The 14892-nt window shown below is 37.7% G+C and overlaps 1 protein-coding gene across 1 annotated transcript in view; it reads right to left on the bottom strand.

The window, feature by feature from the left end:
• Positions 1-14892, bottom strand: part of EXOC4 (exocyst complex component 4) — a 738581-nt gene that overhangs the window by 221629 nt on the left and 502060 nt on the right. The window lies entirely within an intron of this gene.

Raw genomic sequence — 14892 nt, 5'->3', positions numbered from 1 at the left:
CACAGTTTAGTCAAATAACATCAGTCCTCTAGTAATGTGATTTAAATCCCACAGTGCCACAGTATAGCAACTACAGTGAATTAACCACGAGTAACTGCAGAAAGTACAAACTTTGCTGTTAGCTCTTCAGAAAAAACTATATAAATAACTGCAAGCACCATGATCAGTGACCAATCACATCACTTCTTCCAAAGTCTGGGGGTGACTGATCACTGCACATTGCTATTCAGTTCATGCACAGGCAACAAGGCATGGAGTTGTGGTACCTCCCTGTCTCCTGGTGATAAACCCATGTGACGTTTTATTAAAATGGGTAATTAAAAGTAGGAATTGGCCAACAAAGATAAAAGTACAGCCAAAAAAAAAAAAAAAAAAGCCCCACTAACAGTGATAACACTGGAAGTGAAATTTGAATTGAATATAAATGGAGCTATAGAAGAAATAGCTGCCTGTGGGAATGTTGGCACTGCGGCCACTGGGGGTGGCAGACGCAGCCGGGGCGAGGGCCAACACCCATGAGGAAAGTGGCCGTGACGAAAGAGAGGGAGAGGGATGGGACACCAGGGGAAATAATGCTGGCAAAAAACTTCACATTTAAGGAACTCTTGGAGATATTTCATAACATTGAAAAAACAAAGGATAAATGCTGGCAGCTGATCCAAACTTAGAAGGAGTATGACGGTTTGCCAAGGCCCAGAAAAGCAGCTTGCTGTATTTTATAAAGCATGCAAGATGAAGGTGGCCAGCACTCCTCAAACTACTCTTGATAAGATTTTAACAAAGAAATAAAATACTTTAATTCTCAATGTTTCTAATGTTACAGTGTACCAAATGCATAGCAGTTACCTTACTTTTCATTTCTATATACATTTATAAATAACAGTAAGAGACCTTTTAAGGTTTTGACAAAAATTTTTAAAAGTCATGAAACAACTGTTACTATCCCTATTGATCAAGATTGTTGGGCGTGGTTTCAGCTTGCATGGTCATTTTTACAGTTACACGGTGCTATGGAAAGCAGGCCTTGTACTTTAAATTTTTCTCAAAAAAGAAGAGGAGGAAAGTGAAAGGAAATGAAATGAAATAAAGACAAAAGATGAATAACTGGGAAGATATATTTGTAGCTTATATCACAGATGATGGCTAGAAATCAAGCAGAAAAAAAATCTAAACTTAGTAGAAAAATGATGAAAGGTTGTGAAAAGACTTTTAACAGTAAAAGAAATACAATGGCCATTAAATATTAGAAAAAATTCTTAACTTCATTCATAAGAAAAATGAAAAGTAAACTATACTGAAATACCAATTTTTACACCCCTGGCCAAATTCCAAAAGTTTGAAAACACATTCTGTTGGCGTAAGTGTGGAGAAAGTATTCTTGTATATTATTGATGGAAGTGAAAAAAATGGTACAACCCTTATGAAGGGCAAGTTGGTACTATCATTCAAAATTATAAATGTATTTCCTTTTGACCCAGAAATCCCACTTCTGGGAAATTCTTCTGACAGCTATACCTGAATATGGATGAGATGATCTATATGTAGAGTATATAGATCATGGTAGGATTGTTTCTATGGCAAAGACTGGAAAGAACCCAAAGTCCATCAATTAGAGAATAAAATGTGGTATATCTACAGTTATTATTGGAATACTGTGCAGCTCCCTCTACCCCCAAATGTGGAAGTTTTTGATGCATTAATGTGAAAATACCTCCAGGATAATTTTTTTTTTTTTTTTAAGAGATGAGGTCTCATTCTTGCTCAGGCTGGTCTTGGACTCCTGAGCTCAAGCAATCCTCCCACCTCGGCCTCCCAGAGTGCTAGGATTACAGGCGTGAGCCACTGTGCCTGGCCCATCTCCGGGATATATTATTAAGTGAAAAAAAGCAAGTGTAGATCAATACGTGTTTAGTAGTATTTTACTATGCTAACCTCTTTATAAGAATTGTATATTCTCATTTGTTTATTTTAGCATAAGAACACCCTGGGAAGTCTTATTAAAAAAACCAAGTATCTGTAGGAGGCAGGGCTAGGGGGGTGAGGTCTGGAAGAGGAGTAGAAATGAGACTTTTCACTTATAACTTTTTATAATCATTTGATTGTTAAAAACTGAATGTATTAACTACTCAAATAACTTTAAATGAGAAAATTTAAAAATTATCTACATATATCAAAGACTATATTTCATAAATTGCTATCTAATTAGGCCACATTTAAAGTTTAGTATATAAATACTTTCTTAAGTTTAGCTGTTTAACCTAATAAAGAGTTTCTTTAACTTAATAAATTAACATATTGCTGTTAATCTTCCAAATCACCAGTGAAATACCCTATTAACCCCTGGGGGGGGTGTATGTGTGTGGTGGGGGCGGGTGTGGAGGGTGGTAGCGTACACATAATGAAAAAAGTAACCAAAAAAGTATAGAAAAGAAAGTGGGAATTAAGAAGGCACGAGAAACAGCAACGAGGCTGCCTAATTGATGTTATCAATGGGGAAAGGAAAATAAGATATAATGGATGACCCCAAACAAGATATAATTGATCTTTAAGGAGAGGGTAAGTGGACAGGGAAAAATGTGGGAATAAAAGTAGACAGTTAACCATGGCCATAATTTTAGCATCTCCAAATCCCACGTCCTGGGATGTTGACCCCTTCTGATATCACCTAATCCTCAGAGAAATCCCCCACTAAGTGCACCCTGCTCTCCTTGGTTGGCCTTGGGAAGAAAACTGCTGTTATTAATTTGCTAGTGAGTAAATACAGCAAAACTCTTCTTCTTATTTTTTTAATATTATGAGAATCAATCACTGGAATCTCTATTTTCTTCAAAGGGATTTGGAGAAAAGGTTTTCTGAGCAGAAGTACTTCTTACATTTTTAAAATCTTTAACATTTACTGGAATAAAATTTTTACTAGTCAACCTGCTCCTCAACAGAGGGACAGAGGCTCTAAATTATCCACATATTTCTTTCTAGTTCCTATTTGCCGTTGGTGTCCCTAAAATATGAACCACTCTGAGCAGCACAGATAGAGGGGCCCCCTCACTTTTGGTTGAATGATTTCTTTCAAATACAAATCTTTTCTTCCCTAAAACACATGCATTAGTCTCAAATGACACATCCAGGTTAATGTTGTCATCTCTAACTCGAGGGGACCCATTCAACATGTTTCCAAATCTGCTGTAAGAGCTGTTAGGGGCCTCACTGTGCAGAAGGCATGAAACATGTGGGTGAGAATGAAAGAGAAAAATGAGGGCTGTCCCTCCAGTCTCTTCTCTACTCTGGCCAAAAATGGGTAGAATGGTGGCTACTGGGGGTGAGGCGGGGGGCAGATGATGTCAATCGAAGTATTTCAATTAGATGGGAGGAATAAATTCAACACATCTATTGTAAAATATGGTGATTATAGTTACTAAACAATGTATGAATGCTTGAAAATCACAGAGTAGATTTTAAGTGTTCTCACTACAAAAAATAAGTATGTGAGGTAATGCATACGTTAATTAGCTCAATTTAGCCATCCCACAATGTATATATATTTTAAAACATCACGTTGTACACTATAAATACATATTATTCCTATTTGTCAATAAAAAATAAATAAAAATCTAAAAGCAAATATTTTTAAAAAGGAAGCAATTGCATTAAATTAACCACTCTTTCATGGGCAGGAAGGTCACAGAAAACGAACTTTGCTAGCCATCTGGGAGGTGAACCTCACTCCTTGTGGCTCTGCAGGGAGGAATGACTTAGGGAAGTAGAGTGGTCAGGAGCAGAGAAGGTATTCCAGAGTTTGGACCTGGAATGTTCTGTCTTGGGCAGGTTACTTAGCCTCCCTTAGCCTTACCTGTGGGTAATGATAACATTGTAATATCATTATCCACCTCACAGGACTGCTTTGATGATTAAATTTGAAAATAAAAATTAAGCACTCAGAATGGAGACTGACACTTAGTAGCTGTTTAGTAAATGGTGTCACTGCTATTTTTAGAATTACTATAATTACATTAACTCTGATGAGGTTGGAGATTAAAGTGTGACGTATTTTATGATTTTTTTTTTACCTTGCTCCCCCTTACTTTCCCATGAAATCATCCCTAATTAGCAATTCAGACCATTAGATTAATAGTTTGACTATTTCAGCAACAAACATATGTAGGAATGACCAAAACCCCACGTGGCCAGAGGCCAAGTGTAAACTGTTCACTGCTATAATCTCAGTGCCTAGTAGTGCTACTCTATGGCTGGCACATAGTGGAATCTTAGGAAACATTTGTTGAATAAAGTATTGAAGAAGATAATTAACAGGTCCTTTGATTGCAACCCATAGTTCCTGAAACTAGGGCATGACCTATCTGACAAATATTGCCCTATTCCCAAGAATTTGGACTAGAGGTCCCAATAAAAGATTAAAAAAAAATCATCCCATATCTCCACCACTCCAGTGTTAACTGGTACTTCTTACTGAAAGAGTATTTTCTAGTTCTTGCCCACATTCCCGTGTGGTTTTTTATTTTGTGCAATATGATTGTTCATACTAGTTTCTATTCTGCTCTTTCACTGAGTATTTGAGACTCATTCCTTCACGCTAATGAACACAACATTATTAAACCAAACATTTATTAGGGGACATCTTCATTTTGCTTCTGCTGAATTATTTCCACAAATTCCTAAGTAGTTCCTCAACATTTTTCATGGGGAGAATCTATATTTTATTTTCCCCAAATTCCCATAGCATACTGCAAGGGTCCTTTCACCTGGTAAGTATTTTTAAAATGATCTCTTGAATGGGAGACAGGAGGGAGAGTGAAAGGTATAGAGGAGAATCATTAAAATGTTCAATTTTTCCAACAATGCTCGTAATTAGCTCTATGGAAGTATGAAAGCACTGAATTTTTTTTAACAGCAAAAAGAATCTCATTGGGAAAGAAAATACTTCATTCAAAGTTAAGCTAGAACCCAGATGGAACCCTGTCAAAAAGGTATTATCTAATCTCATGCAGCGCCTCTCCACTGGGGATTTCCTATCTCTGTAAGTGACGAGCAGGTAAAACACAAAGTACAGATGCATCTGTGTACGTGGAAAAAGAGACAACGAGAATCAAAGGAAAGGATATACATCATGCTGTGTGGAGAGCATCTAATTACAGGACTCTGAGGAACCGTACACTCAGATCAGCCTCCTAAACCTAAGGTTCTAATGTAAAATAAACCAAAAAACAAATAATGACAGTATGCAACTGGCCCTTACTGCATTTGAATGATTAAAGCATGGATCTTATTTCCTAATTTCTAATATTGCCATTTGTAAATATTTAATTTTCAGGTTTTCATCTCAGATTATCAGCTAGCGGCCCTCCAAAAGGATGCACATATGCAATACCTATATTTTTTAATTTACTCTTTCCTGCAGCAAGTTATGTAGCTGTTGGAATGGACACATGAGCACACACTACCTACATTTCACCCAATATTTTCAAAATTTGTCTCTTGACTTGATTTCTATCCAGGGAAATTGTCAACTAATTAAAATTTCACTCAAGCTTCTCAAGTCCCTTCCTTAGCCCAGCCTCCTTAGCATAAATTCCATTTCGTTGTAAAGCTCCATTTCTTCCGTTTCATCTCAGCCAAGAATTGTGGCTGCTACCAGCTGGAAACATTCTTGAGCACAGAGGGCCTACATTATCTTGTAGAAGGTGAAATGGGAGCAGTGATATTTTATTCATTTGAATAAAAAAATAGTTGCTCACAGTAAATAAGTATTCCTTATATTCACACCTTAACGAGTTTTTAAAATCCGATGGCCAACATCACTAATAATGAGACAAACTGAACACCGTGTCCCTCCTAATATGTTATAAAGAAGAACACGGTATCACTTCTCTCATATTCTTGCTGCAAAATGCATAAGGTGAATCTAATCATGGGGACACATCATCTTTCCATAAAACCAAAACACAAAATCAAAGGTGCAAATTTCAGAGCATTCAAAGTCAGGATTCTGGCTTTTAGAGCACAAGTAATTCATTCATGACTCTGTCATAAATAGTGTACCACTGTTAATTGCTACTTATGTTTTTAATTGTATGCATTTATATATAACCTGTATCACACAACATATCCTTTTCATTTTGGTATTTCCTGACTTTTTTATTTATTATCACACGTAGGTTGTAATAGTTTAGGAGGAATAATGTACAAATTAATATGTAATCTAATCACATAGAGCAGAACCAGTGGATAAGTGTGACTTTTCCTTATGGGCTCTGCATCTGCAGGATCTCCCAGCAGATCATTTCTAATGTGCTTTCTAATCTAGTCTAGACTCTGCAGAGAGGTACCACGCTTATCTCCACCGTAAAGCTCTAAATCTCTTCCACTGCATAATGGCTTTAAAGACTTAAAAAAAAAAAAAATCTGACTATCTTCTCTCCATTTTAGTCCAGATTTCTATGTGAAAAGAGAAGTTGCATGATATTTACAGTTCTGCAGGAGCTTTGCTTAAGTAAGTACACAAGCACGGTCAAAGATAAGTCAACATGGCACCATCCTCATTGTGCCAGTCCTCTATTGTCACATTTACTATATGTACCTTTAATAACACTGTATGACATAGATTATATATAAATGCATACATTAAAAACTTAATCAGCAATAAACAGTGACACACTGTCTCCAATACATTCATGAATGAAAATTACTTGTGCTCCAAAAGCCAGAATTCTGCATTTGAAATTTGTACCTTTGATTTTGTGTTTGAGTTTTATGTAAAGAATGTAAACAACAGTAACAATAATCCCGTGGCGTGAATGACACATGAGTTACAGGTAGAAAATAAAATGTACATTTTCCCCTAAATCCAGGAAACTGAAAATATCTTTGGACCCAGAAGGGAATGAAACACTGACTGTCAAATGCAGAACTTTTCTGGAGAAATATGGACCCATGTTAAAAGATGGCAAACAGCACTAATAACACAGAGTCCTGCATTCTGATGACACTTTCTGCACATCACTCTAAGGGAAATAGTGAACTTTTATGAGAACACAGTATATGCAAAATGCCTACCATGCTTGACTTTTATGGAAAAAAAAAAAAAAAAAATCACCCAGAACCCATAATAAAATCGACTGCCAGACACGAGCTCATCTTTGTATAAAGAACTGTGATCAGTTAGCTATACTCAGGTAAATGGGCCTTTGGGGTCAAGCTCAAGTGAGTTAAACCCAAGCGAGGCTGGAAAAAACTCAGTCTGCAGAAAGAAGCCACCCCAGCAAATGTGGCTCCTTTAAGACAAATTTCTTACTTACTCGATTGCTCTCAGATATGACATTTAAGACACAGAGAAAACGGGAAAACAACTTGGACAAAGAAGGAAAGAAGCCTCAGAGGAATTGATTTGAGATGTATTCAACTTACTTGTATTATCTGGGTCAAAAAAAGATCATTTAGAAATGATTTACAAGAGACTCATTCAGAAACAGCAGCAACAGGCATATTTAAGACCATAAATCAGTGGAACATGAAAACCAGAGAAAAATCCATAAAGGTTAATGCACTTTGGAGCACATTTGCCTCTTAATTCATGGGCGTAAGCCATGGGCACATCAGGAAGAGGCTCTCCCCCAACAGGCTGTAATTGTTCATGCTGAGTGTAACTACTGTCTGTGCCTTTTGTATATAAAGATTTTCTGTGTAAAAGTGCAAAATAAGCTCATCACTGCAGAGCCCAATCATGTCCTCAGCCCATACCCGTAGGAGACAATTTGCTGAACTAATGAAATAAAAAGGGATTTGGGCACTCTTATTTATAATGTGTGAAATTCATGCCTAGGATTAGAGGAGAAAAGAGGTAACGATCATTAAGTAAAGGGAGAAAAGAATATTGTCTACAAAATTTGGACTCTGTAGGCTTATAAACAAATTTAACTTTTACAAATCTTACCATGACTATATTGCAAGTGATTTGTGACTACATTTAAGTGTTCCCTCCAGACTCAAAAGCACTGTAAGTAAAATGAAGTAAGCATCTTTAAAACGACAGCTGTTAAATTTTTTAAGCATATAATTTGGAAATTGAAGTGACTTAAACTCTAACCCTTAATATCAAGCAATCTTTTTATAACAGAAGAAAATGAATATAAAAAATAAAGAAATAAGTAAGGGCTGTTGATACAAAACTTGGAGATAAAATAATAACCCTGCTCTTCCAAGAGGTCTGAAATTTCAATTTTAGCCATTCAATTTATCTTACTTTTAGTAAAAGAGCCTCTTTATATTTTTTATAAAAGATAAGGCTGTCAGAAAATTTTCCAAGAAAAATTGGAACTTATTAAAAAATGTCTGTCGTATTCCTGGAAACATATTAAATAATACTCTATTTTAGGTGCTCCATATCAGTTTGGCCTTCAGATATTCTAATGCAAGACTCAGGGGAATCTGGCAAATCTTCTACCTGTTGCTACGTCAGTAGGAGCCGTGTTAATAACTGATTACACCTATGCAGCTCTTACCATGTCCTGATCAAAGAGCTTTATGTGAATTATTTTGTGTAATTTTCACATAAACTCTGAGGACTGCACTTGTTACTATCTCCATTTTATATATGATGAAACTGAGCAGCTGAAAAAATAACAGCAACATGAACAGCTGACAGTTATGTTGTTCTTATTACAGTCATCTCTTGGTATCCGTATCTGTGGGGGATTGGTTTCAGGACCCCCTGCGTATACCAAAACCTATGCACACTCCGGTCCTGCAGTCAGCCCTGAGGAACTTACGTGTAGGAAGTTGGCCCTCTATATCCTTGGGTTTCCCATCCTGTGAATACTGTATTTTTGATCTGCATTTGATTGTGGATACGGAACCCACTGATACGGAGGGCCAAATGCATTTATTGGAAAAAGTCCATGTGTAAGTGGACCTGCACAGTTCAAACCAGTGTTGTTTGAGGGTCAAGTGCATATGCCAGCACTGTTTTAAGTAATCACCATGCCTTGCTTCACATATTCCTTATAACACCACCAAGTAAAGTACTTTTATAATTGCCATTTGGAAGAAGAAATGAAGGCACTGAAAGGTTAAGTTACTTTCCTAAGGTCACACAAGTAGTATGTGATAGAGTCAAAATTTGATCATGGACAGTTAGACTCCAGAGACCAGGCTGGACTTGACCACCACCACTCTACCCAACACACCCTTCCAAAATCACTGCCTCACACTGTTCAGCCCGGGGTTAGAACTCTAGAGGTGGGCAGGTACGGGGAGGACAGTCAATAGACACAGTCTAGGCCGAAAACCCTAACGTATGTGCTGAGGTAGTGGGACCCTGTGTGGATGGAGAGGAACACAGTGTTGTAAATACAAATATTTGAGTATAAAAGACTGAGAATTATTTACCTTGAAATATAACAAATCTAATCTCCAGCCCTACCTTCTTGCTCCTGATGTCCACCTGATAACTCAAACTATGTCCAACATGGAGCTCCTCACCACTGCCTTCTCATTGTTATTTCAATTCTCTCCTCTGCTTTCTCTATTTTTGTGTCATCACCATTCCAGTTATTCAGGCTCCAGTTTAAAAATCAATCCCAGCACAGTGGCTCACACCTGTAATCCTACCACTCTGGGAGACTGAAGAGAGAGGATGGCTTGAGGTCAGGAGTGTGAGATCAGGTTGGGCAATAGTGACCCCCACATCTCTATATAAAAAATATCTATATATATATATATATATATATATTTTAATTAGCCAGGCATAGTGGTGCATGCCTATAGTCTCAGCTACCCACAGTGAAAGAATTGTGCCCCAGGGGCTATCCTTCACATAGCATGTGACATGAACTCCAACAGTACAATGCTGGCACCCAGGCGGACATTCCCGTGCCTCTATTTGTAACATTCACACGCCAATCCAGGTTCTTACTAAATGAGATGATGTAGATGAAGGGACAGAACTTAACATAAGGTGATTTCTTTCCCAGACCTCCCTAAAACAGTCTCCTAACTGGTTCCCCCATCTTCAATTCTTTCTTCCTTCAATTTATCTAACATAAAGCTATTGTAACATATTAGTCTCCCTAAAGCACAGATCATATAACTACTTGCAGTTTCATAAAGGTGCCCTGCTCTCTCTTGCCTCCAGGTCTTTGCACGTGTTGGTCCCTTTACCTGGAATACCCTCCCCAGACCTCTTTCCCTACTGTCACTTGTCCTATAGCTGCTAGCTCTGATGTCACCTCCTTCAGAGGCCCTTCTCCCTTAAGTGGACATTGATGCCATTTAACTATGCACCATGGCACCCTAGGTCCACAGAATACTGTGATTGGGGTGTCTGTATTCCTTACTAATTTTTAAACATCTTGAAAAGAGGGAAATGTCATATTCATTGTAGACAATATTTAGTATCTAGTAGGTACTCAAGAAATAAGTCTAACATTATTTCTACTTCTACTCATCAGCAAATTTGATTTCTGTATACTCTCTGCTTTTTTGTTAAAAAAAAAAAAAAAAGTACATGCCTTTTCTCATGATGTCCATGTGGTCTACTCCTAGTGTTCCCCTGCATTTTCTAAATTGTGGCATATCAGTTAGAGTGGAGGTTTGAAAAATTATTTTCACCATAGCTTTTCTTCAAGGACCCATTCAAAACTAACTTACTCATAAAGTTTTCCCCGATCTCTTTAACTACTTTATTTATTTGAACTACTTTACTTCATGATTTCATAGCAGTAGTTATTTTCCTACCTATGTTTTTCTCTCCCTTACTAGACTCAAGCTCCTTCAGAGCAGCAACTGTGTTTTGCACATTTTTGAATCATACTTGAAACACCTAACACTGTATCAAGTACAGTGGACATAGTTAATAAATGTTTTAATAAATAACAATAAGTTATTAATACAGCTTATTTAGGTTTGTCCTTAAAAGCCAGTGATTTTTAAAGCACAGATTATTTTAAGGCTGTATTTTAGGAAATAAATATGGCTGGCTAAGCAAGATGAAAAAGGAATAGAGGTGGTGAAAGCAAAAAGAGAAGGCTGTGAAGTTAAATGATGCATGCATTGTTCAATGTATCCATGTGAGGCATTTTTAAGGCAAACCATCAGCCATGTAAAACCTCATCTTTTTCTCAAATGTGAAAGTTAGTGAATCTGGTCTAAGTTGAACACTACTCAGGCAGGCATCAATGACATAAGTCTCAAACTAGAAGTATTTCATGTGTTAAAAGCATGACGGTGCAGCTGCTGGGATAAAATTGCAGTGTATATCGGCTGGAAAAGACAGGCTGGTACTTGGTTCTCTCTTCCACTCATCCTCAATAGGATGAATTTCATCATGTTTAATAAATTAATGCTTTGGGAAACTCAGTTTGAATGATCTCGAATGAGCCTATCTGGCAGCTAACCTTGATCCTGAACTTAGCTTATGATTGTTTCTTATTCTACTCTCATGTTTACTACCACTTATTCACTGCCAACCTGAATGCAAAGTGTTCTAAGAGAAAAGTATGGGCAAAGTAGTGAGTGATGCCCTAGTCACCAATTATAACATGAATCACAAAAAGATAATAACAATTATGATAAGAATCTTGCCCCTTACTTTTCTACTTTTTAAAAATCTTTTTGAGACGGGGTCTCCCTCTGTTGCCTGGGCTAGAAGAGCGCATGCAGTGGCCTCAGCGTAGCTCACTGCAAACTCGAACTCCTGGGCTCAAGTGATCCTCCTGCCTCAGCCTCCCAAGTACCTGGGACTATAGGTGCAAACCACCATGACTGGCTACTTTTCAAATTTTTTTTGTAGAGATGGGGTCTTGCCATTGCCCCATCCAGTCTCGAACTCCCAGCCTCAAGTGATCCTCCTGCCTTGGCTTCCCAGAGTGCTAGGATTAATACCACCGTGCTCAGCTAAACTTTTCTACTTTTATCTTCCTTTACTTGTGTACTTGATTATTTCAATTAAGCCACAATGATCTTCTCAATATCACTGTTGGTTCCTTTCTCTGCTCCCATGTCTATATTTTCCCAGAACAATATATACATATAATTATCTTGTAACAATATTTACAAAGTTATTTTTCTGTAGTGGTTCAAAGTTTTTCTCAAATTTACCTCCTACAGAGCCCTTTCCTGGTTTTTCTTTTTTCTTTTTTTGAGACAGAGTCTCACTCTGTTGCCCAGGTAAGTGCTGTGGCATCAGCCTAACTCACTGCAACCACAAACTCCTGGGCTCAAGCGATCCTCCTGCCTCAGCCTCCCGAGTAGCTGGGACTACAGGGGCAAGCCACCATACCCAGCTAATTTTTCTATATTTACTAGAGACAGGGGGTCTCACTCTTGCTCAGGCTGGTCTCGAACTCCTGAGCTCAAGCTATCCTCTCGCGTTGGCCTCCCAGAGTGTTAGGATTACAGGCGTGAGCCACCGCACCCAGCCAGAGCCCTTTCCTACTCAGAAGAGATTAGCGGTTCCTAGAGTCTCACTTTTGGTCATCTATTGACATACCACCCTCTCACAGTTTCAGCATGACAAAACAGGTTGGACTAAAATCAATTTAATATCATAAGTAAACTAAGCTAAACATTGTAAGCCATCTCATCCAGCATTCCATTCTTATTGCCCTATGCTCCTTCTAGAGGCAACAGAGTTATATCATTTTTAAAGTTAGATTCATAAATAGGTCTACTTATTTATTTACTTTTTTACTTATTATTAATAGATAGGAATTAAAGACTTTAGCATTCCTTCCATTCAAGTTGTCATATCCTCCGTAAGACTAGAGTTAAAAATTCTGCTCACAAATTTGAGATGTAGAAAAGCATAGATTATTGCATTTGTAAATGGAATAATAAAGAAAAAATAGCCTCCTGTCTAGCTGATTACTTGCAGGTGAGTATCTATTAATTGTATAGGCATTAAAATGATGGAATACACATCATTTCCAAAGAGAAACTAGACCCTCTAGAAGAATTTTGATTACAATATTATTCCTGCAGAACCGATAGTCTTTTGGATTATGTTGATGACAAATACCTAAAGCCCGTAGAAGATAAAACATCTGTCCAAGAGTCACTGTCTGCATTCAGGTGATTCTGCACCGTGCATTACACTCTCGGGCTGATTGTTGCTACTAACAGCAGCTGACTATTCAAGAGACAGAAAAAGCCTATAGAAGTAGTTTGTACATTAAAAAAAAAAATCTAATGTAAGCCCTGGTTTCATCTGAGAAATGTTTCCTGTTTTCAAAGCAATGGAAAAATTTTAAGGAATATATGCTTTATCACAACACAAATATGAAGTACATCTTAATGGAAAAAATTTATATCAGAAAACTACTTTGTCTCCTATGAAACTTGTGAACAAATTTCCAGCCATCATACTGGCATCCAGGTCCCTCTGACAGTTTATTTCCAATATGGTAGTATACATAAAATTGCTCCATTTTTATGAGGTCCACAGTGAAAAATTATGGCCACAGGCATGATAGCAACAAACCCAACAGTAAGTTTAGCATTTCCCATTTATGTATTCAGGTCGTTATGGCAATGCATTCACGCTTGTTAATATCTTTAAGTGTTTTTATGTCATTTCCCCCCACATGCATATGTTGTTTTGGAAGTGATGTGAGCCCTTCTTGGACGGGAGGTACCCACTGTATTTTCTCTTTTTAAAAAGTATGATGCAGCATCCATTATACTGTCTGCTTTTGACAAGTTTTGACAATAATCATTCACGTACAATCCCAGCAACAAACTGAAACGTGATGGTAAATCTCCCAAATATCTAACTATTAATTCAGCTAACATTTACTGACCATGTATAAGCTGTGCCCCAGAAGCTGGTGATGTAAGTCAAGCGGGGATATAATTCTCCTTCAGATCTATAGTGCACGTTAGCACTTACAAAAGACCTTCACATAGTTGAACCTCATTCTGCTTTTGGCACTGTTTTGACAGTGATAATTATTTCCATTTTACATACGAGGAAACTGCAGTTCAGACAAGATAATGTATTTGCTGAAGGTCACACTGCTATCAAGCTTTAAGACTGTGTCTGGAAGCCAGATCTGGCTCCTAATTAGCTCACCATTCTTTCTTCTACACCACATCCTAAAAATGGCAAAGCCCATAATGCATGTAAATTCCAAAGAATGTAAAATACAGGGTCACAGATTCCATGATTCTAGGAAATTGATCGACGAGCAGAAATATGAAAAGGCCTATTTTTTATAACTAAGTTTTAGATATTTTGGTAGTCTTTCAAATTTTTGATGCACTACAACATCCTAAACAGTTTTAAAACATTGGCAAATTCTCATTTGTATAACTTCGTTGGAGGAGTGGACAAAATACATAAATAAAAAGGAGCAACATTGATAGGATGCTGTACTGCCTGTGTGCTAATTTTTTATAGGAAAGGATCCCAGAATGTGTAGGGCATGACACCAACGCCATACACAGGCCTTAGGAATGGTGAGAGATCTGGAATTTTCTAAGACTCAATCCCAATGTTAGGCCCAGCACAAAACTGCATCTTTGGCCTCTTAGTTCAATGTTCTATTCTCCAATGGCAGAAGTGGAAGAGTAATTAGACTACGTGGGTTTCTCTTTAACCTGGTTGGTCATTTCCCCTAACAGCACAATTACTCTGCTAATGAGATTAAATGTGGTTTAACTAGAGGATTATTTCACTGCAGAGCCCCCGCCCCGGCCCCACGGACGCCAGTTCCCCCAGGATCCATCCGCGTGCTGATGGGCCCATCTAACATTCATTTGCTGCAACGAAAGCCAGACGTAAGAATCAGGCCTGCACAGTAGTAAAAAACACAAGGGCTTTTGTTTGTATTGAAAAAGAGGCTCATTTAGTCAATCTGAACCTTCCTAATACCCAGTGAAATA

Source organism: Eulemur rufifrons, chromosome 29 (assembly GCF_041146395.1).
Source record: "Eulemur rufifrons isolate Redbay chromosome 29, OSU_ERuf_1, whole genome shotgun sequence".
Classification (NCBI taxonomy): domain Eukaryota; kingdom Metazoa; phylum Chordata; class Mammalia; order Primates; family Lemuridae; genus Eulemur; species Eulemur rufifrons.
The sequence above is the reverse complement of the archived record's forward strand: the minus strand, read 5'-3'. Positions and strand labels throughout refer to the sequence as shown.